Source organism: Pinus tabuliformis, chromosome 1_2, assembly GCF_031772625.1.
Source record: "Pinus tabuliformis cultivar Carrire ecotype Pingquan chromosome 1_2, CPIR1, whole genome shotgun sequence".
NCBI lineage: Eukaryota > Viridiplantae > Streptophyta > Pinopsida > Pinales > Pinaceae > Pinus > Pinus tabuliformis.
The window spans coordinates 901,176,802-901,200,503 of record NC_142298.1 but is presented as its reverse complement, the minus strand read 5'-3'; the positions used below and the strand labels follow the sequence as shown (position 1 = coordinate 901,200,503).

General features: G+C 38.7%; 1 pseudogene; it reads right to left on the bottom strand.

Annotated features, from left to right (window-relative positions):
• The window catches only part of LOC149208856 (DNA mismatch repair protein PMS1 pseudogene), a 90,761-nt pseudogene extending 69,347 nt beyond the window's left edge, over positions 1-21,414 (bottom strand).
• Positions 21,415-23,702: the final 2,288 nt, after the last annotated feature.

Genomic DNA, 23,702 nt, shown 5'->3' with positions numbered 1-23,702 from the left:
GCCCTCACGCCATACAGAGTGGCTGAGCCCTTTTCTAGTCGCGCCAATCCTCTTTTGGAAGGTTTTTTAAATAAGGAGCCGAAGGTTCCATGTCTAGAAGCTTCGTAACGGAAGTCTGGTAGATGGTTGAGCCAGATGGAGCCGAGGAATTCAGTTTGGGCTCCTTTCCCCTATTAGGATGGAAAAAACTCAAGAGATAAGACCTTCTCCCATGATGAGAGGAACCATATCCCATCCATCCAAGCTATATAAACTTCTATTTTTCCCAAGCAAAAGCTAGTTGGAGTTTTGGAGTAACTTTGAATAATCAACAAATCATCTATAGCTTGTAGCTTTCTAGTGTATGTTTGAAGGATAATAGTGTGGTTTTTGTTTGGTTTGAGACTAGAGGGAAAGATGCCTTAAAAACTTCATTGTTGAGGCTATCCATGAAGTGCTAGCGGATGTGTGGGAACCCAGATACGTCGGAGGAGACTAGCAATGTCAAGGTACCGGTTGTAATCTCTTTCTGATTTATATAGATGCAACTATTGATTGATTTCCTACATGAAGTGTCATCTTACATCTTTATGGCTTAATGTTCCTTGAACTATTAAGTAGGCTGAATATAATATTGTATGCTATCACGTTTGTTGTTGTTGTTGTTTGCTTGTTTCAGGTATACGAAGGAAGGAAACAGAGGATAGCTGGAGTGAGGAAGTAGGATCATCACCAAGTGGAATAGTGTTCTAAGAGGTAGGCCCTATTAATTGATTCTAGCTTAAAGATATTTTCCATAGATCGTTTGTTTGTGGCTAGACCCACTCTCTTGGGCTAGAGGATTTGTTTGTGTCCGCACTGAGAATTTACCTGCACCACAAGTCTCAATTTTTTTTTTTTTTTTAATCTTTGATTGAATTTGTATCAAATGAAGCTTTAACCAAATGTTGATGGTGGATATGGACCTATTTGGCTTTAGTTCTTTCTTCCTCCAATTTAAGAATTTGAGACATTCGTAATTGTAGAGAGGAGGAAGGCTTTTCTTCAATGTATTGTGCTAGGGCCAATGAAGGAATATCTAAATTGGGGGAAAAATATCTTCTTTTCCATATACTAGATGAAAAGGGGAAGTACCTATTGAGATCTTCTCATTTATGCTATCAACCCATAAGGAAAATGTTAAAGCTTTTTGCCATGTATTTTGATTTTGGTCGATAGTTTTGATAATTCTAATAAGATTTTTATTAGTGGATTCTGCTAAACCATTCCCTTGAGGGTAATAATTAGCAGAATACTTAAGCTTAAATACTCTTTTCAAGGAAAATTCAGTCATTGCATTTCCAAAAAAATAAGAATCATTGTAAAAAATAAGAGCATAAGGAAGACTAAACCTGGTAATGATAAATTGATCAATGATCTCAATAATGCTCTAAAAATTGGCTAACTTCAAAGATATTGCCTCTACCGATTTTGTAAAATAATATGTTGCAGTCAAAATGTATTTATTCTTTTTGGAAGAATGAGGAACAATCTCACCTATTATTCCCAGTCCCCATTGCTCGAAGGGTTGTTCGATATTGACAGGTTGCAAAGGAATAGATGGTTTCTTTTGTCTTCCTGAAGCCGTTTGATTTTTTTTACATTTTCTTACATACATATGAGTGTCGTTGAACAAGGTTGGCCAGTAATATCCAACATGGAGGATCTTATAAGCAGTTGTATCTCCACTATAATGTCCACTAGCTGACGCATCATGAAGTTCCTGTAAGACCTTTTCTGCTTCAACTTTTTCCAAACATCTTAACAAAATAGAATCATAATTTCTTCTAAACAAAACATCATTGATGAGTTGGTATTGATTATATTTTAATCTCAAGGCTCTCTTTATTTTAAAATCAAGCTCAGATGATGCATACCCCTTTTGCAAATAAAAGATTAAGTCGACGTATTGCGATTGACCAAAACCCTTGGCCTCTTACAATTTTAGCGGGTTTAATTTCAAGGTCATATTCTTGGAGTGCAGTAACCCAGTTAGCCCTTTTTCTCCTAACTCTGTTTGAATAAGTAATTGCCTAATTGCAGAGAAAGGCACACCGCTTTTAACATGAGCTTTGAAGAGAAAGGGTCTGAAATATTTGATGGCTTTGTAAACTATAAAGGCTTATTTTTCTACTCCATAATAATTTAATTCTGCTCCCTGAAAATTTGAGCTGAAAAAAGAAATGGGAGCTTCAATGTTTAGTTCATTTGGTTGTGTTAAGATTGTTGCATATGATAGTTCATAGGAAAAAGTGTATAAAATGAATTGATAAGAAAAATTAGAAGTTGATGGAGAGGGAGTGTCAATCAAAGATTATTTAATTAATTTGAATGCCTCTATTTCATTGTCTCCCTATTTGAAAAGTGATTTTTTCTTGATCATATTTTGTAATGGTAGGACGATTTGTGAAAATTCAGGGATAAATATCTTGACAAAATTGATTTGGCCAAGAAAATATTGTATTGATTTTTTAGTATGTGGTAGTGGAATTTTTGATATTGTCTTGATTCTTTCTGGATCGATACAAATTCCATTTTTAGATACAATAAAACCAAGGAGTTTACCTTCATTAAGAGAAAAAAATGATTTTTCGGGGTTTAAATAAATTCCATAGCTTTTGCACCTTTCAAATATCTACTTTAAATCGTGCAAATGATTACTTATTTTCTTTGAATATATGGTAATATCATCTAGATATACCACAACAATTTTATTAATTAAATCATTGATAGCAATATCCATTTCTCTCTAGAATGTAACTTCTGCATTCATCAATCCAAAAGGCATCTTTTGTTATGTGCATGTTCCCCATTTAGTTATGAACATAGTCTTTAATCTATCATCTGCATGAACAAGTATTTGATTGTATCCTAAGAATCCATCAAGAAAAGACATTATTTTGGAACCAACAACTGATTGTAGAACCTGTTCCATCGGTGGGAGGGGAAAAATATTCTTTTGACATGCCTTATTTAAATTCCTAAAATCAATACAAATGCATATATCATCATTATTTTTCCTAACTGGTACATGATTATAGATCCATTTGGAATGTCTAACTAGAAAGATGATTTTTGATTTTAAGAGTTTATTCAACTAATTTTTTATTTGATTTTCCAGATTTGGATGGATCTTTCTAAGTTTTTGTTGAATGGGTTTGACATCAGGTTTCATAGTGTTGATGGTGTTGGACCCACCAACATGTCAGGGGATCTCCCTGGTAAGAAGTCCCAACTAGACCTCAGACCATTTGGAGTAGGAGTCCCAACAGTTGGTAGTACGGTATCGCCTTGACTGCGATTGTGCACAGAGGTATGTAAGATGTCCTTGTTGGAAGCAAGGGTGTGACCTTGAAAAAAGTTAGGGAAGATGCATGGAAAGGCTCTAATACACGGAAGGGGAGAGGAGTGCACCCCTTAGAAGCCTGTAATAGTACACAGCTTGAAAGGGAACACCCGATCTGAAAGACATCACGAGATGGAAAGAAAAATAGTCAACAATCCAAAGTGATGACTTAAACCAACAAAACACTTCGATACGATTCATACATGCATAAGTTACAACTACATACATTGTTAGAGTAACTAGAATAGTCAAACTATAGTAACAATACATGCATGAAATGTGCTGGTTCTTTTATATTAATGATCTGAATTTGAAACTACTTGAAAATGCTTAGCAAGGTATTCAATTCAGTAAATATACTTGTGCAAATGATGTACATGTCTTGCAGTTAAAAACAAATGAGTTTTGATGCTGTTTATAACCCTTTTATGTGTAGTAGAATTAATTCATTTCTCTGTTTAACATACTAAAACAGATTTGTTCTAAAAGAAAACTCAACCACAGATGCAATAGCATATGATGAAGCAGTTCACCCCTCTTGGGCTACATCTGTTGGGTCCAAGGCTCCCAAATGGGCATGTCCTTGATTTGATTAAAAGTTCAAAATGATTGTACAGCTGAATACAAGCCTTAATAGGCGAAATGGACTGTAAAAATGGATTCAGAACGCTCAAATCAGTTAGGAATGACTACTGGTTCTCATCCAATGCGTACCTGCAACCGAATACAGCTCTCACAATGCTGGGCCCTGGTGGCTCCTAGAACTTCCACGAAGCAAAAACACCTTCAAACGACCTCTGATTGCTCTCTAACCTGTGCCAATGGATTTAGAATCATCTGATTAGTCAAAAAAAAATCATCTCAATAGGCCTTTCCTAGCCAAAGTTATGGCTCATTTCCTCCACTGCCTATTTGGCCCTGAATTGACTCCAGTTAACTTTAGTGATAGCCTAGTTAGGCCCACCAAAGTTGGCGGGACCGCCAAAATTGGCGCCACCGCCAAAAATCTCGCTAACTTCACCTTGACCGCCAGTTAACTGTAGTTCGGTTTTAATGCTGTCACATGGCACGGTGAGCTGGCCTCGGATTTCGTGCTGATAGTTTGGGTTGGCGGCTAGTTGAACCGTGACCGCTGGTGGGTTTGTTGGCATGTGATCATTTGTTGCTGATCGCCCGCCGCATTAATCATCGGTTTCAGCACCAGGTTTCGGGCCACGATTATGTGGAGAGGGGGCTGGCCCCCTTTTGGGCCCGCCAAAATCCTTTGAAAGATTTAACTATATCTTCGTCTGCCACCTTATCACAACCCGCCCGCTTGGTGTAGTGGTAAGCCGTTGCGATTGTATATGGGAGGTCGTGGGTTCGACCCATCGATCCTCCACCAACTTTTATATGCCCACTCGTCCACCTTGGGGCCACGTGGTGGCCTCCAGGCTTGCCACATGGCACCCTCTTACTGGTTCCCCAAAACAAATATTCTAGGAATATTTTGAAGAATATTCCCTAGAATATTCTAAGGAATATTCTATTTTAAATTAAAAAAAATAAAAAATTAAGGGTTATTGGGCGATTTTCAAATTGACATAACTTCTGCATACGGAGACCATTTTTCAAACCGTTCATGGCGCCAAAATCAGGAGGATGAGATTTATCTGGTCATTCAGGTTCGAACCAGTTCTAAGAACTTTCATTTTTGAGCATTTTTCGACACTTGGGACATGAGCCCCTAATCAATTAAAAGAGTGAAAGATCCAATCATACATACAACCATGAAAGCCACTAGGCTCAACAGTTGAACATTACAGTCACTGTCGATGGCTCCTCCAAAGAGATGTACTTGCTCTGCATTGTGGAGATATCAGAAGCTTGGCTCCCAAAAGCCTGTACAATGAGTTATGAGGTTCTATATATATCAAAGGGTGGGGTTGTTAATCTAGGTTGTCATTGATGTCAATATGGTAGTGTTTGTGATGGAAATTCTTGTGACATGTGAGGTTGCCCATTGATGCCCATTGATCATAATACTAATGGAGGATCCAAGGACTAAATACAAACGTAATAGAAACAGTGGAACCGAGGAGGAAAGATATCAGAAGCCATCAAAAGAGAAAAAGAAAGAATAAATACGAGAAGCCATTGTGAAGCCAAAGAGTAAGAGGAAGAAGTCATTGAAAGCCATCGGAAATCACAAGAACGAGAAGCCACAGGAAATCTAAGCCAAAAAGTGATACAAGGAAGAAAATAGTGATATCAGCAAAATATCCAATAAAGAACCAAATCATATCATATCAACGATATATAATATTGACGTTTTTATTAATGTATCACCGCCCAAAACCTCTGATGTGCGATATAAGGTGTGGATCTGACGTAATTATATAACACTTAAATTGTGAAATCGTATATGCCACTTATCACAATCTTTGAAATATGACCTCCGATTAGAACCTTTGATAAAGACTAAAGTTTCGATTGCGACATATGTTATGGGACCTCATAGGACCATCAAAATAGTTTTATTAAAATATCGCATCCACCGTGTCACAAGTCTTGAAGCCTTGTTACATTCAAATCCTCCGATTGCAATATGTATTGTAGACCCGATGGTTCCATTATAATAAGCCTTAATACAATATCACATCCGCCGTATGAACTTTCACGTCACAAGTCTTAATAGGATGTCATGGTAAAACCTTCGATTGCGATATTATTGCAGGCCTACTAGACCATTACAATACTCAATATAACATTGCATCCAACTATCAAAAGTTACACATATCATAAAGGGTGTCACTGTTGTACCACCGATTGTGACAAACCCAACATATTGCTGATTGCGATAAAGTTACAGACTCGACGGACCTCCAATTGTGATAAAGTTGTGGACTCGATGGAGTTATCAAAAATAGTTTTGATATAATATTGCATCCACTCCATCAGTAGTAAGGGGTCAACAATGTTATGTGTAGACCTCTAAAGTTTCGTTTGCAGGAGTTTCATGAAATTGTGATTGTGATTAAAGAAGTGAGGTGGTATGTGGGGACCGCGAGACTTCTATTATAATATGGTTATAGCCTCTCCTTTATGGTTTTTCCGTAAATAAACAAGTCTATGATATAATTGGATAAAAGTACCTTCGATACATATTTTAATATAAGAGTCGGCCTCCCTCCAATCAACATGTCTTTTGGGTATTAGTGAACCCGTATAAATACAAGTCAAAAGCTTCACCTCAAGCATAGATCTCGGTGCATCGAACATAGAAGGAAATAACAGTTCACAATTGATGAACTTGAGGAAATAGAGGAAGCCGAAACTCGAGCGGGAAGGAAGGAAGCTGAAGGTTCAACAGGAAAGAAGGAGGCCGAAGGTTGAGAAATTCTGTTGATTGGGTTAATCTTTGAAAGGAGCAGACCTATGATGAATTAGAAGAAGTACAGACCGCAACCTAAAGAACAGTTTTGTGAAGATCTGTATGACCTCAAACCAACGAAGTAAGATTTCATCAATCATCGTTTGAAGGGAACAATAGACAACACCAACATTGAAGTATTTGTGAGTTTGTTCCTTGGAAGTGAGATACCACGATAGTCACTCCTGAAGCAGTTACTCCTGAAGCAGTTACCACGACAATAAGAATAGAGGCTTGAAACAGAGAATTGTTTTTGTGCAGACATTGAGGCTTAGCGCAGATATATTGTTGAAAAACTTCAACAAATCTTGGAGACATTATTGGAGATCATGATGCCTATTAGAAATCATCATGAGGTAAATATACAGAATCTATTTGGGCAATATGAAGAGTTGTGAAGACTCCTTCATATGAAGACAGGTTGTGATTGATGTAGCATTGAAGCTGCAGATTGACATAATTCAGTGAAGAAGATTTTGGGAGCAGAGAATTACTATCAAACATATCTAGACAAAATATAGCAATGGGTTGGAGCCCAGAGGGTCGGTGCCTTGAAGGTTTGAGCCTCGAACAAACAAGGTTGGTGCCTTGACAAGATAGGGTCGGAGCACTTGGGGTTGGTGCCTCAGAATTGGAAGGATTGGTTGTAGAATTCCTGCAGAAACTCCGATAGATCTAGAATTCTAGTTAAATTAAACACAAGTAATTTGCTGATATTCAAGAGAGGAGAGAAAGAATTTTCTCCTTAAAATCAATGTATTAAATTAATAAACAATAGTAATACATAAGCAACCAAACCTCTATTCCCAAAGGGAGGTGGTTATATAGAAATTGCCGAATTTAGAAAACTAGAAAAAACTAGTAAAAAACTAGAAAATCTAAAGGGAGGCCTAAAATAGCAACAATGACTCAAGACAACCTATGCCAACTATCAGCCACGAGGAAAGCATGAGGAGGGGTGCATTTACCAAGGAAGGCAACTTTAAAACATGCTAAAATGGTCCGGGGGACCAAATCCCTTGATTTAAGGGGCAATCTTCATGTGGGGCGCCAATCCTCAAATAACTCAAGTGGATGAGGTGTGGTTAGGTGTGAACATGCATTTAGATGTCCAAATGGTTTAGGAAAGTAGTTGGACCAATATTTCCTTAATATTAAGCCTTTAAAGGCAAAAAACAAGGGAAAGTTGGTCCACCGAGCTAGTTTACCAAAAACCAAGTGTGAACATGATTTTTAGTGCATGTGGCTAAGTCAAGGATACTTAGGCTAAAAAATAAATGTAGATGTTAGGATTATATTCCAACACCCCCCCTTCATTCCAACTGACTTATCTAAACTGAGTCCCGGCCATGATGCCATGTTAGGTACTCAAGTACAATAAATAAAAGATCCTCATAAAATGAAGAAAGAGGGAAAACCTCGTGGGACAACCCCCCCCAAAAGAGGAAAAAAGGGCTAAGTGGCCAGAAGGGCCTACTCAGCTGTCTCCACCACTCCAAGCATAACTCTCAGTTCTGAAAATTTATTTTCAGTGAAAGACTTGGTGAAGATGTCTACAACCTGCTGCTTAGTGGGGCAGTACTGCAGTGATATGACTCGGTCACAGATCAGCTCGTAGATGTAATGCATGTGAATCTCGATGTGCTTGGTCCTCTGCCTCTGGATTGGATCAATCGATATTTGAATGGACCCCTGATTGTCATGAAATATGACAGTTGGAAGTGGATACTGAATACCAAATTCAGAGAGAAGCCCCTGCAACCAAACAGCCTGTGTAGCTGCATTCACTGCACCTCTATAGTCTACCTCAACTGTAGATAAAGAAATCATGGATTGCTTCTTGCTAGACCAGCAAAAAGGCCCTGAACCAAAGTTGAAAACATAACCAAAGGTGGACTTGCGGTTTGTACCATCACCAGTCCAATCAGAATCTGTGGACCCAATCAATGAAAGTGGGCAATTTGCAGCATAAAAGATCCCAAAATTGGAAGTACCTTTCACATATCTAAGGATTCTCTTCACAACTTTCTAGTGAAGCTCATGGGGCTCTGCATATATCTGGAACAAACTCCTATTGCAAAAGATATATCAGGTCGGGTGTGAGTAAGATACAACAAACTCCCAACCAACTGTCGATATAGTGTACTGTCCACCAAAGGTGTAGTACCCGCATCCTCAAATCTGATCCTCGAAAGAAAGGGAGATGCTGCTGGCTTGCATTCTATCATCTGAAAGCAGACAAGTAGATATGATGCATACTTATACTATGCCATCTTGATCCCTGAAGTAGACTGAGAAACTTCAAGACCAAGAAAGTAGTGCAACAATCCCAAATCTGTCATGGAAAATCGATCGTGCAATGCTGATTTTGCTGAATCAATAGCTGAGGTAAGGTTCCATGTCATCAGTAAATCATCTACATAAAGTAATATCAGCAAAAGGGAATCATCATGTTGCAGCAAATAAACATTCGGATCAGATTTTCATCGAATGAATCCAATGGAAAGCAGGAAAGAATCCATCTTTGCATACCAGGCTCTGGGAGCTTGTTTTAGTCCATACATAGATTTCTTTAATCTGCAAACAAGGGAAGAGTTCTGAATGTATCCCTGTGACTACTCCATATATATATCCTCCTTGAGATATCCATGAATAAATGAACTCTTCAAATCCATGTGATGAACTTCCCATCTACGAGAAGCAGCAATGGCTAAAACTAGTTGAATGGAGTCCATTTTTGCAACAGGTGCAAATGTCTCTATGTAGTCTATGCCATGTAACTGTGAGTATCCTTTTGCAACAAGTCAATATTTGTACTTGTTTATCTCACCATCTGCAGCAATATTTGTTCGATAGATCCATCGGCATCGAACAAGCTTTCTTCCTTTCGAAAGTGGAACCAAGTCCCATGTGTTGTTTTACATGAGAGCAGAGAACTCTTCATCCATGGTAGCCTCCCAAAGTGGGTTTCGAGCAGCCTCAGAGTGTGAATGTGGATCTGAACCAAGTGTCATATAGAAATGTATGGGAATCAATGGTTCAGTGGCATCCAAGGCTTGAGGAGCCCCAAAAAACTGTGATCTAGTCCTTCTCGCATCCGCAGGATCACCAACTAGTTCACCTGCATCTTGCAGGGTTTTCTCTGCCCAAGTTGGCAGCTGAGTTGGAGCAGCCATGAACTACTCCTCATCCTTTGAATCAAACCCAAGATTCTTCTCTGATGGCTGCTCTAAAGTGCTTGAATAAGTTTCGGACTACTCCTCATCAGTGGCAACAAGCGGTTCCTCAGCAGGGTCTGCTGAAAAATCATGCAGTGATTCTTCTTCAAACTTCACACTTCGAGCTACAAGGAACTTTTTAGTGTGAGTGTCTAGAAATATATATCCTTTGACAATGTCAGGATATCCAACAAAGGTACATTCAACACTTTGAGGCTCCAAAGCCTTCCTCTTATTTGTTGGAATGTGAGCCCATGCTCGTGAACCAAAAATGCGAAAGTGCGACACTTTCTGTTTCTTACCGGCCCAACATTCAAATGGAGTGGTGCCTTTGAGTGCTTTGTGAGGAATGCGGTTCTGAATGTATGCTACACAATTAATAGCTTTGGCCCATATCTTAGGAGCTAATGATTTGGACTGTAGCATACAATTGGCCATCTCTTTTAACGACCGTTTTTCCTCTCCGCAACACCATTCTACTGTGGTGTATATGGCACTGTGTGTTGTAGCTATATACTTACATCAATACAAAGTTGTTGCACATATTTGTTGACATACTCTCTCCCATTATCAGTACGGGGTATCTTAATCTTACACCTAGACTCATTCTTAGCAAGTTCTTTAAATTCTATAAGGCATTCAAATACTTCCAATTTTAATTTCAAAAAAAATACCCAAGTAAAGCGAGAGAAATCATCTATGAAGGTGAGTACATATCGAGCCTTACTGATTGAAGGTTGCGGGAATGGGCCCATTATGTCATTGTGAATCAGCCCAAGAGGTGAAGAAGCTCTATGTGCCTTCCCTTTGTCAAAATTTTGCTCTGGATGCTTCCCAAGAATGCATCCTTGACATACACTGCTTGTGAATTTAACAGCAGGCAATCCTTCTACCATGTTTTCCTTGCTGAGTTGATGCAAGTACTTATAGTTTAGATGGAAAAATATTTTATGCCATAACCTACTGATATCATTAGATTGTGATAGAAATACAGTGCTAATATATTTAGGAACAAAGTGGGAGAAGAAATACAAACGAGAACTGTGATCTGCAATTCCATCTGCAAGCTGTGAGCTTCGTGGAAATGTCGGTAATCACTGTGGAGTCCGGAGTGAACTCCACCTTCCTTCCAGAGCCAGAATGAGTGATCTGATATATCAAGAGAAGATTTGTAGATAGTGAGGGAACATGAAGCACATTTTTTAAGCAGCCCCCTTCAAGGTCTACAATTCCTTCTCTGCACAACTTTGCGGTTGTGGCATCTCCCAAGTAAATTGGGGATTTGGTGCTTTCTTCAATGGAGGAAAATTCATCTTTTGATGCAGACATATGGTTTGATGCACCTAAATCAAGGATCCAAGCTGATGGAGTGGATGTGATAGCCATTAAATCATGACCATCTCGTGCTCTCCCTCTCCCATCTCCCGTTCTGCTATCATCCTTCTTCTTTGCATTCTTGGGCACCGTGAGATTGTGCTGCTGCAATTGCTTAGCCATCTCATCGATTGTTTTCCTCATGAAATTTTCTTCAGGATGAAAACCTTTGGAACATTAGCTACAAAGTGTTATTTCCTTCTTCTTCTTACCCTTAGGCAAAGAATAGGTCTCTGAATATTGTACGGGTCTCTCCTTCTTCGATTCATTAAATTTACCCTTTCCTTTTTGCTTGTCTATTCCACTGCTCTTTGGAGCATCAGTAGCCACAAGTGCTTGGTTCTTTGAATGCTTGATGGCACTCATTTGGACTAACTTAGCTTTCTCTTGAGTCAATGCTGCAATGAAGTCATTCAATGGAGGCATTTTCCATTTTTCCTGAGTCAATTTAGATGCTTGAAAAAACGATACAAATACAGAATATTCAGGGCCTAATTTTGAGAGAATCGAAAGGATGAGTTGATCTTCCTCTTTCTTGGCTCCACATGCATAAAGTTAAACAAGGAGGGATTTAAACTTGGTGAAGTATTCTTGCAGGTTGCTGAAACGAGTTGGATTGAGGGATATGAGTTCATTCTCCAATTGATGCACTCTCATTTCATCCTGCTTTCCGAATAGTCCTTCCAATGTGGTCCAGACTGCATCGAGAGTAGTGGCTCCACTGACATGAAGAAGGAGTTCTCTAGAAATTGATATGAATATCAGCCCAATTTCTTCATCTAATTTATTGAAATACTTGATCTTCTCCACTGCAGAAGTCGGTTCAGTCTCCATTCCCACTGTTACCCCGTCAAGCCCTTTGCTTCGAAGGAGCAGAGTGATCTTTGTCTTCCATTCGAAGTAATTCAAAGGATTTAGAACGAGTTTTGTGGGATGAGAGAGATGATCCATTTCTGCTTTCTACACCTCCTTATGATCTATACCTGCAAATAAAATTGTGTACAATCCACTAGATTTGAACTAGCTCTGATACCATGTAGAATTCCTGCAGAAACTCCGATAGATCTAGAATTCTAGTTAAATTAAACACAAGTAATTTGCTGATATTCAAGAGAGGAGAGAAATAATTTGCTCCTTAAAATCAATGTATTAAATTCATGAACAATAGTAATACATGAGAAACCAAACCTCTAAATCCCAAAGGGAGGTGGTTATATAGAAATTACCAAATCTAGAAAACTAGGAAAAAACTAGTAAAAAATTAGAAAAGGCTAAGAAAAGCTAAAGGGAGGCCTAAAATAGCAACAATGACTCAAGACAACCCATGCCAACTATTAGCCACGAGGAAAGCATGAGGAGGGGCACATTTCCCAAGGAAGGCAACTTTAAAACATGCCAAAATGGCCCGGGGGACCAAATCCCTTGATTTAAGGGGGAATCTTCATGTGGGGTGCCAATCCTCAAATAAATCAAGTGGATGAGGTGTGAACATGCACTTATATGTCTAAATGGTTTAGGAAAGTGGTTGGACCAATATTTCCATAATATTAAGCCTTTAAAGGCAAAAAACAAGGGAAAGTTGGTCCACCAAGCTAGTTTACCAAAAACCAAGTGTGAACATGATCTGTAGTGCATGTGGCTAAGTCAAGGATACTTAGGCTAAAAAATAAATGTAGATGTTAGGATTATATTCCAACATTGGTGTCCTTGGAGTTGGTGCTCCTAAATCCAAGGTTGGTGCCTTGACATGATAGGATCAGAGCCCTAAAGGTTGGAGCCTCACAAAAGACCAAGTTGGTGCTTGGAAACAGGTTGGAGCCTGGGGAATTGAAGATTAGTGTGTTCATCAAGGGTTGGAGCCCTATATATTGTACTTGATTCATTATAAAGATTATATTAATAAATTTTTTTATTCCTATTGCTTATTTTGTGTTCTAAACATAATTTATTTAACTGGTATAAGTAACAATTGAAAATGAATACTGATTCACCCCCCTCTCACAATTTCCAACAATGATAACCCTTGACATTCCCTTTTGTGACTCTTCAACTACCCTCATGACTCTTCAACTTACACATGATTGCTGGTGGCTATGTGCATCAACTACTCGAAGTACATGTATAGCTCTAGTCAGACTTGGTTCTTTTCTTTCGCCTCAGTGAGTGTGCCAATGGATGGGATCACATGCATGCACACAATGACATACATGCTCCTGAACACTCGTGCATGTGAAACCTATAATATGATGATGAGTTGTGGGAGTTCCTCATAGTTTTAGATCTGACTTTGGATGCGTGCCTTCAATTCCATTGCCTTTGGCTTCATCATCTTTGGAAAGTACAATGGGGCTCCCTTGTAACTCATTGTCCATATCTGCATGTGATCAACAATAGTGTGTATGTTTGTCAATATGCATGCTCTCCTAGCACATCACTATTGCCAACCATTAAGATGGAAAACTGACTTATGCACGGTGACAAACCTGAAGTACAACTTTCGCATGACTATCTTGAGAGATGATACTTCATCAAGTATTTCTTTCTTCAAATCTTATTTGGCGGATGCTGTAGCTTGCTCTCCTCCCTACTTGGCCGTTTGCAATTCCTTAGTCATGTGCTCGTTCTTAGCTATCACGAATCTCACACTTGAGCTGGTGGCTTCAGCATATGACTTTGTAGCATCGACCAATGTAGCTGGATTCTTGCACACATCGGACACGATCTCTCGTTCTTGAAAATGTGCAGGAGATCCATGGACATCTAGAGTGGGTACTCTGTGCAACTGTACAACCCTGTGTTGTGACTTGTCAAAGCATATGTTGTGCAAATCTGCTTCCAGATTGTCCTCAAGGATTTCAGTGTCTCCTTGATCACTTGGGACTTGCTCTACTCCCAGATCTGGTGAATCTTGTGGAGTGACCTCTAGGTCCTTGGGCATGAGGTTTGTATCCTGATCCTGCTCCAGCTGAACCACATTTGTGTCCATCTGCTCCAACATTTGTTCAATCTCCTGAGCAAAGTCCTACTCCTGCGACTTCTCACCCTGTTTTCTATCTGCCAGCTCTTCTGATTCAATAACCTATATTTACATAGTTTCATCAATGTGTGCACACTATACTTCCTGCTGTTCCTATTCCTACTACACTTCCTTCTCCTTTCTATGCAGCTCTTGTTCTTCCCTTAGTTGTTGCTTCACCTCCTGCAACTTCTTCTCTGCCTCCTCCAGTTTTTTCTTTTCCCTCTATCTTTTCACAATCCTTCTGTTGTGTTGTCGCTTCTTTGCTTCAATATCCAAAGCTTCTCTCATTACAAGTGGATTTGCCTTGAACTTGCAACTTTTCTCCGCCTCTGTGCTGTTTGCAATATTCCTTTTTCCTTTGTCATGCACAGGTATGTTGCCCTCTGTTGCTGCTGATGTTGCTGCTCTTTGAGATGTTTCTACCTTGTGCATTGTTAACCACCCTACAACCACTCTGAATAGTTCATTGAGCCTTGAGGAGTTGTAGCAATATCTCCACGGGTCTTCCTCAGGCCAATGACATGCCTCGTGGATCCAAGGATCATACACTCTCGTACAATGGTCCTTCACTAAGCAATGCAGGCCATATGGATTGAAACTTCTAGTGCTGAAGGTGAACTTGATGAATTCCTCTGTCTGGACCTCAACATGCTTGAGACTCCAGATCTCATACAACCTGATCCACAAATGAGGAGCGGGCCAAGGTGCCTTATTATTCCTGTGTAGTCTTGTTGACAACCTTGTCGAGATGTGGTATGCAACCTCTTGCATGACCAGCTTGTCCATCGAAAACTTTGGTAACACATGCAGAGACTTCTCTGCACTATACATCTGGATGAAGGTGCCAAGGGGTGAGGCATACCAATCTGCTATGTTAACCAATGCCTCCATCGCTGCATGTGACATGCAAGGTAGATCCTGCTCAAAGATCATCTTGTACACTGGGGTAAGGAAGTGGTCTGATATCTGTAGTATAACTCCACAGAAACGGCACTTGGAGAACAACTTGCAATAGATGTGCACAATGGTTTCTGAAGGTGTCCTTGCCCAACCCAAGCCAGGGAACTGTTGGCGGGAATAGATTGCATCAAGCATGTAGGCGGACATGAATAACTTTGCTTGCTAACCCTTGGGCAGATGCCAAACATTTTTTACTTACCACTTCAGTTGGAGAGCCAACATGTCGAACCAATTGAAAGGTCTTCCTTTATTCACCAGCTGATCCAAAAGGATCACCCAACTCCATGGGAAGGTTTCTGTACTCTCTTGGCCATATAAACAACATGCGAAGATGACAAAGAACTGATAAGCCTTCCGCAATGTCTTTGTCTTGTATACTTGGTTGGGTGTTATCCTAAACTTAGATGGCTCTCTCATCGATCTCTTCTAGATGTCTCTTGAGTTTGCACTGCTGCTGGGATTGGTGAAGAGTGCATCCATTTTGTTCACCAGTTGCGGCAAGTGGTACATCTCCTAAAAGTTCTGTGCCTTGAAGGTAGCAAGTTCTATTCCATTGACACTACTCAATACCATTGTCTCTGGATCAATATGTGAGACAATCAGTGGATCATGTCCACGCATGGAAATGCGGGATACTTACATGCAACCCAGTACAAGACAGACTTGTGTATGTTGACATAGACTCTGAGGTCCTCCATGTTCTCCTCAAAGGTGCATGAAAAGATGTCATTGATATCCTGCCATGTGATCTTGATATCCTTGTCTATGAACAACTTAGTATATTCATAAATGGGCAAGCTCACAGACACTTGCTTGACCACATCTCCAGTTGTGCTCTTAATGGCGTCCTTTGACCCTTGCTCTCTTGGAGGCCATTGTACCTGTACTGATAAGAGACTGATGAGAACCTGTGATGATTGGAGATAGAGAAACACTTATGGAAAGCAAAATGCTATTTGAAACCAAAAGAAACTTGAGGACTGACATGCAACACACTTGATTCACTAACTGGGAAAATTGCGTAGTTTTCTGTAGGAGAGGCTGGGAGACTGACTATTGGAACTACGCAGAGCATAGTCCCAGCTACCAGTGAGCTGGCTGACTACTGAAACTATGCAGAGAAAAATCCAGCTTGGCCTGTTGAGGATTGGAACTGTGCAATGTGCATTTTTAGTCAGCATGACTGCTACCCGAGAAATTGCACTGGGCAATCCCAGGGGCCAACTGAGTCATTGTCTCTCAGAATTGCGTAGAGCACATCTTGGGAGGCCATTGTGAGGCAATATATACACAATTCCTAGGAGCAAGGCAAGGCATTCCATCCCAAAAATGCGCAGTGCAAGCCAGGCAAGGAAAGGTCCAGGCTAAGGCAGCTCAAACCCGTCGACGAGCGACTGAAAATCAATAAGGACTGAAGCATGTGAAAATCTAGGTGAATACATGAGTGAATGAACATGCATGCAATTAGTAAGTGCCAGATTCAGTAAGATGGGAAAACAACGAAGTGTGTGAAGCGAGTCGCCGCAACAACGACTGTTAGTGCAAAACAATGTCATGCATGCGACAACAAGGAAATGAAATGCAAAACTAGAAACGATGCTTCTACAAGCTAACATGCATTGAAATCACAATAAGCATTCAATAAAACCAAGAAAACAAAATTCACACAAATTGAAATGTAAAAAGCAGCAAAAGACATGAAAAACGAACTTATCCAAAAAACGTTGCGATGAGTGCGCCGAAGGTTCCTACATTCATTGGGAATGCCAGAGCTCCAAGATCTAAGTGAAGAATGAGCTCTGAGGCTTTGAATAAATAGTTTTGACAAGATCAAGGCTTATGACGTGCATGCCACAAATCTATGAATAAATGACACTTGGCAGGAGGTTTCTAAAATGACTTTTGCATGTAACCCCCTACTACTAGAAATAGATCCCTAAAAGCTAGGGATGCTTTTTTCTTTTTTATTTTTCGGGAAAAAGATGCCCATGCATGTAAGGCAAGATTGCACAATATTGAAGAGAACTGGTTAAACTTTGAGCACATGCAATGGTCAGCAAGCCATGGGATGACTTTTGTGTAGTTTCTGGGTTGAGTGGCTCTGGCTGTGCGTCAAGCTTTGCGCAATTTCTGGACTGAAGCCAAGGCTTCCAGCTAGAACTGCACAAATTCTAAGAGCAAGCTGAGTGATGGGCTTCTTTGTGCAATTTTCTTGGGGAAAGTAGCCTGCTTGCTCTGCGCAATTTTGGAGAGTAGTGCTGGCTGCCAAGATGCACTGCGCAATTCTGGAGAGCAAGGATGATTGCTCTCCAATGCTACGTAGTTTTCAAAGTTAGCACAAGAATCGTTTGAGACCAAGTCATGGGAGGTCATCTTGCGGATGAAAGACAAACAAGTTAGAGAAGACAAGTTGATAAGCCAAAGAAACTCAACTGAAAACGTAAGTACATGGGAAGTGCAAGACATGTTGCTAAGGATGGTTGGTAGGGAGGCTCGAAAAGATGCTAAGGAAAAATTTTGGTGGATGGTTGCAGCCGCTACAAAACATAGGGATAATGTGTTGAATGATAGAAGTATCATATGTTTTACGATCTTGATAATTCCAACAAAATACGTCTTTGTATTTCTTTACCCAATGAATAAATTAATTTATTTCTTGTGTTGAGAGCCCAAGACCTTGTTAGGTAAACTTGACTCGAGATAGAGTCAAAGTTGACCAGGTTAAACAGTGATGGTTTTGGGGCACATGGTATTGTGCACCCATAGTATTCTGCCCGTGGTATTATATGTAATGGAGCTTATAAAAGGTTGGAAGGACTTCATTGTAATGCAAGGCCTAGAGGTGAGCGGTGAAGTCTCACTTGGCCGGATTGGCCAGGGTTTTGGCCAAGGATAATTTCATTATGTTGGGTTTTTCCCCGAATTTGGGGTTTTTCCGAATAAACATTTGTGTTTATGTGTTTATGCTTGTTGCTAGTTATTTTTATATTTATTCCTCTCAGTAATTCTCAGTAATTATTTATGTTATGCAGTAAATTTCTTAACAACTGGTATGAGAGCCAGATATTGGTTTTAAAGGGATTTTTTGATGCCAGGGGTTTATAGTTCCTGATGAGGTCAATGCAACCTTTTTTTACAGATCTGAGTCTGGAAAATAATGGTGGAACAATAGTACGTAGAAGAATCTCGAGGAGAATGTGCAGAAGATAGTGTCGTAACTGCCAGGGATTCATGCGGCTATTTAAAGAAGTCAGCAGAAGAAAATTGTTCATGCAGCTTCTAAAATTGTTCACTTTCTGCTACGTGAGGCCACTAGTGCTAGAATCTATGAGGTTCTCGTTGGGCTCATAGTTGGAGCGGTTTGATAGAAGTTTTTGAGCAAATCAAATTGAGAGAGGATGGATCAAAATCGCAGCAGCAATAAACAAAAAAAATAAAAATTAATGAAGTCAAAATTATTGCATGTAAATGGGCATACCACTGTAAGACTTGGTAAGGCATGTGTACCCCTCAGTGATCACCGGTAAAGTCTGGGTTAGACCTAGGTGATAGGGGGGATGTCGGGTTAACAATACCCCGAGTAAAAACTTTGAGGGGGGTAAGAGCTAGAGTGAGCGGGATTGTCTCACTTAGCAGGTTTGGCTGGAGTTAGTCAAGGAACCCCAAGTCAAGTTTAAAGGGGGAATTGTTAGGTAAACTTGACTCGGGATAGAGTCAAAGTTGACCAGGTTAAATAGTGATGGTTTTGGGGCACATGGTATTGTGCACCCATAGTATTCTGCCCGTGGTATTATATGTAATGGAGCTTATAAAAGGCTGGAAGGATTTCATTGTAATGCAAGGCCTGGAGGTGAGCGGTGAAGGCTCACTTGGCCGGATTGGCCAAGGTTTTGGCCAAGGATAATTTCATTATGTTGGGTTTTTCCCTGGATTTGGGGTTTTCCTGGATAAACATTTGTGTTTATCTGTTTATGCTTGTTGCTAGTTATTTTTATATTTATTCCTCTCAGTAATTCTCAGTAATTATTTATGTTATGCAGTAAATTTATTAACAGACCTAAGTTAATGTTTTGAGGATTACTGTCTGATCCTAGGATTACTGTTTTGAGGATTAAAGTTGAACTTTGAAGTTTGTAATTGCTGACTTTTTTGAATCTGTCTTTTAAGTCATAAAGATCCTCAAGTTTAACTATAGGCTTTGGTAGGGCATTGATTTATTCAATTGCTTGTCATGTTCATGTTCATCAACTACTTGATCAAAATAAGATTCTTCAGATGTTAAAAAGTCAAGGATATCTTCATCATCATTGAATACTTTCCAATTGGTGACATTATCTGGAATGGAAGGCCGAAAAATCAACTCTATAGAAAATCTATTTGGACTAAAATATTCAAGTGGAATCAACTTAGATGCAACATTAGCTAAAAGATCAACACTAGCGTTCTGTAGTCTGGGTATTGGAGAAATAATAAATGTAATGAAATGTGAAGTCAGACATTGAATGAAGGATTGATAATGTCTGAGATGATTAGAAACACAATGAATATTGTTTCTTACTTGTTTTATAACTATTTTTGAATCACCAAAGACTTGAAGGTATTCAACATTAATACTTATGGCTTTATGCAATCCTTGTACTAACACTTTATATTCTACTATATTATTAGTACAATCAAACTCTAATTTACATGCCAGCATAGTTTTTTCACCATTAGGGCTTACAAAATTACATCCAACACTTGCACTGTCATTACATTTAGAACCATCGAAATAAAGTGTCCAAAATAAAGAATCTTGCTTAATTACAGGTGAATCTACCATATTAATACATTTAGTAAAGTTTTTTTGTGAAAAAATCTCAACTTGAGATAAAACAGAATTTGCTAAAAAAGGAGATATTGGAGTAGTAAAACTTCCAAAGAAATATTTTGAAGAATAATTTCCAACAATATTGTTGGAGAAAGCAACAGGCTCATTTCCTTCATCCAGATCAATAACTATGTATTTCATATTCTTTTCTCTATCCACTCATATCTACTTTGGTTTATCGTTGTAAGGAATCCATATATGTGACCAATATGTGGAAAAATAACCGTGCAATTTCTCAGACCAGTCTCTGCTTAAAATAAGACCATAAAATTTAGGAATATCAACAATCAAAATATCGATAATTTGACATACCTTTGAATTCAAGGATAATATTATTAAAACAAAATTTAATTCTCCCAATACCTTAACCTTTGTTCTGTCTAATTACACAATTTGGACAACTGACTTTTCAGGCGTAATGTTCAGCTTGAGACAAACTTAATATGGCACAATATTTGAAGAAGAACCTGAGTCTATTAAACAATTCTGAACATTTTTGTTAAAAAATTCAAAGTTTAAAATAAAAGGTGGGGTATGGGAGTTGGACCTGTCTCCAATTGGAATATCATCGGAAGCATCAATTTTGTCTAGAGATCTGCTTGGTGGCTTTCCTTTCCCCAGTGAGGCTTTAGCAGTTGGCAGAAGAGATGTAGGAACAACATTCAATTCCTTTAGCAATAATTTATGTTGTTGCTTGAGCTTGCTTACCTCATACATGGAAATATTAGCTTTAAATTTCTTCATATCTTCCACAATATTATATTCTATATATTTATCAGAAATAACAAGAGTTTTAGATGTAGAAGGGGAATTAGAAGAAGATGGAATGGATTCAGAAGATTTGGGAGGAGGCTTCTTGGTAGCATTTTTATCTTTATTAACAGGAGTTGTTGATTTATGTTTGTGATTTGATGATGGTGAATCAACAAATTTTCTACTCCTAGTTTCTACTAGCAAAGCTTCTCCTTCCTCCTCATTCTTTGATGTAGTAAGAATAAAATCCCATAATCCATTTGCTTCAACTAATTCTTCTTCTTCAGATTCTTCTATAAATAAAGATGATTCTTCGTCTTCCTCTTGATCTGATTCAGCATTAGATATAATATTAGGTGGCTGAGACGATGAAGGTTGAGTTTTCTTAAACGGTCTAAAAGATATTTTTGGAGTATCTGAGACCTGTTTTTTAATTTCAACCATTTCGTTTGACATTTTTTTGAGGAATTTTTGCAATCCTTCTAAATTTAAAGGGTCTTTGGATGGTTTATTTTTGGTTTCTTCTTTGAAAGGGTCTTTGGATGGTTTCTTTGAGTTTCTCTCTTCAAGAATGGTTTTCTTCTCTAAGGCTAAAATCCTTTTTTCAATAGATAAAGTTTCTTTCATGTTGTCACTTAAAGTGATTTTGTTAGCTCTATCTACCAATATTGCAATATTAGAGGGAAGTGCAGATATATACCATTCTATTTGAACATCTTCACCAGGTTGTGAAGTTTCTGGAATTTTGTTAAGCAATTTATTGAACCTAGAATTGAAATCCTTGACTCTTTCCCCTTGATTTGTTTTGGGATTGGAAAGATCGTTGATTAAAGTAGATTTGGTTCTATCACCACCAAACTTAGTTAGAAATTTCTCTTGGAATGTATTCCAATCGTTGATTGAACTTGATGGTAAAAAAAAATACTAGGATCCTGTTGATCCTACGAACGTATAGGAAAAAAGCCTACACACACAATCTTCTTCAGACACACCATTTAGATTTATGGATAACATATAATTATGTAAATTCTCTTCAGCTGACATCCCTTCGTCTGGATTGAACTTGGGTAACCATATTTTTGGATGTTTAGGTAAAGGATGAAGGGGTGCAGGCATGTTAACTGCACCTGGATTGGTCCAAGGTCTATTTTCCATAATGGGAACTTGAATAGAAGGGTTTGTGATAGTAGAAGAGGCTGACTATGTGGAGGAAGTAGCTCCTGTGCTAGTGCTACTTGAACTAGCACCGATTGATTGAGAATGGAGGGTATGAATAGGAGGATTGATCGAATGAAATGAAGGTGTTTGTGGTGAAGTGGATGATAGAATCTCACTAGTGGATGGCTGTGATTATGATTTTTTCGTCTTTCTTTGGTGAGAGGGTAAAGGAAACTCAAATGGAGTAATTCCAAGTTTCTCACTTTGGGATTGAGTCAAAATATGAGAAGTGGGAAAAGATGATGATACACTTCCTTCAGATGTTTCAGATTGTTGAGGCATTTCACCTGAAATAGAAATTCCTTCTAATTTCTGGATTAGGGTCTGAACTTCTAGTATCTCTTGTGAAGGAGGTTGATATGACGTCTTAGGGTTTATGCTAGGAGATTTTGTGGCTACTTTCGCAACTTCCGGTCTAGGTGTAGGAGATTTAGAATGAGATTTGGAAGTTGGGGGAGATTTTGAGGGAGAATGACTCTTTAGATGACCTTTTGATTTGGGATTAAACCTTGTTTCCATTCATAGTCGGGGCCCTCCTTCTAGTGCCAAAAATGTTGAAGGCTGGAATATCGATGCCTCAACATCGGGGAATACCACCCGGTCAAGAGCTTAAGGAAACTCCTTTTCCATTGAAAATGGTGGGTCCGACTGGGGATAAAGGGACCAGTTTCCCGTTTTAAAGAGATATAATAGAATAATATGGAACAAACTGAGACTAATGGAATGATTCAAAAGCAAAGGATGATATCACTAATTAAACTTATTGTAATTAAAATTATCCTAATTACTTCCTGGGAATAGGATTTATGTATATGCAATTCATAGAAAGATTTCACAAAGCATGCAACAATATAGATCATTAAACACTTTAATGAAAAGAAAACAATAAGATAACTAAATTAATTAAATAGTTGATTAATTTAGTTGATTAAAACTCAATCACATATAAGAACTCGTTATCTCATATATAACCACACAAGATACAATCGTGCACATTAGTAGTGACAATGCATGACTGTATTCAAAGCATTTATATAATGAAATAATCTATAAAAAAATTACTATCTATTTCAATGAAACATAGTAGCAATATAAAGATAATAGTACCTGATACATCATCACTATGCTAAAAAAAAGATAGCTTCAGGCTCTGCTTCTTAATAAGATAACTTTAGATTTAAACAATAGTGCAAGTTCAAAGCTATCTTTCAAAAATTTAGCACCCCTTTCTAAATGCATGAAAGGGGTTTAAATAACATTAACATTACAAAAATAGTAAGCTAAAAAGTCTCCAAAAAATTTAAAAAATTAAGCTAAAAATAAATCAAAGCTAAAGATAACATCTGTTGCAACAAGAAACTCATGACTGTGCTCCAGGTTGATTCTGCATCTGTTCTCTAAGTCCACATATATCTGTCATTGGCTTTAGATGGGGGGGAAGAATTGGTTGCATACGTATCTAGCCCGTGAATACTGCATCATTGGGTGCTGGAAAGAATTGGGCCGTTGCATTA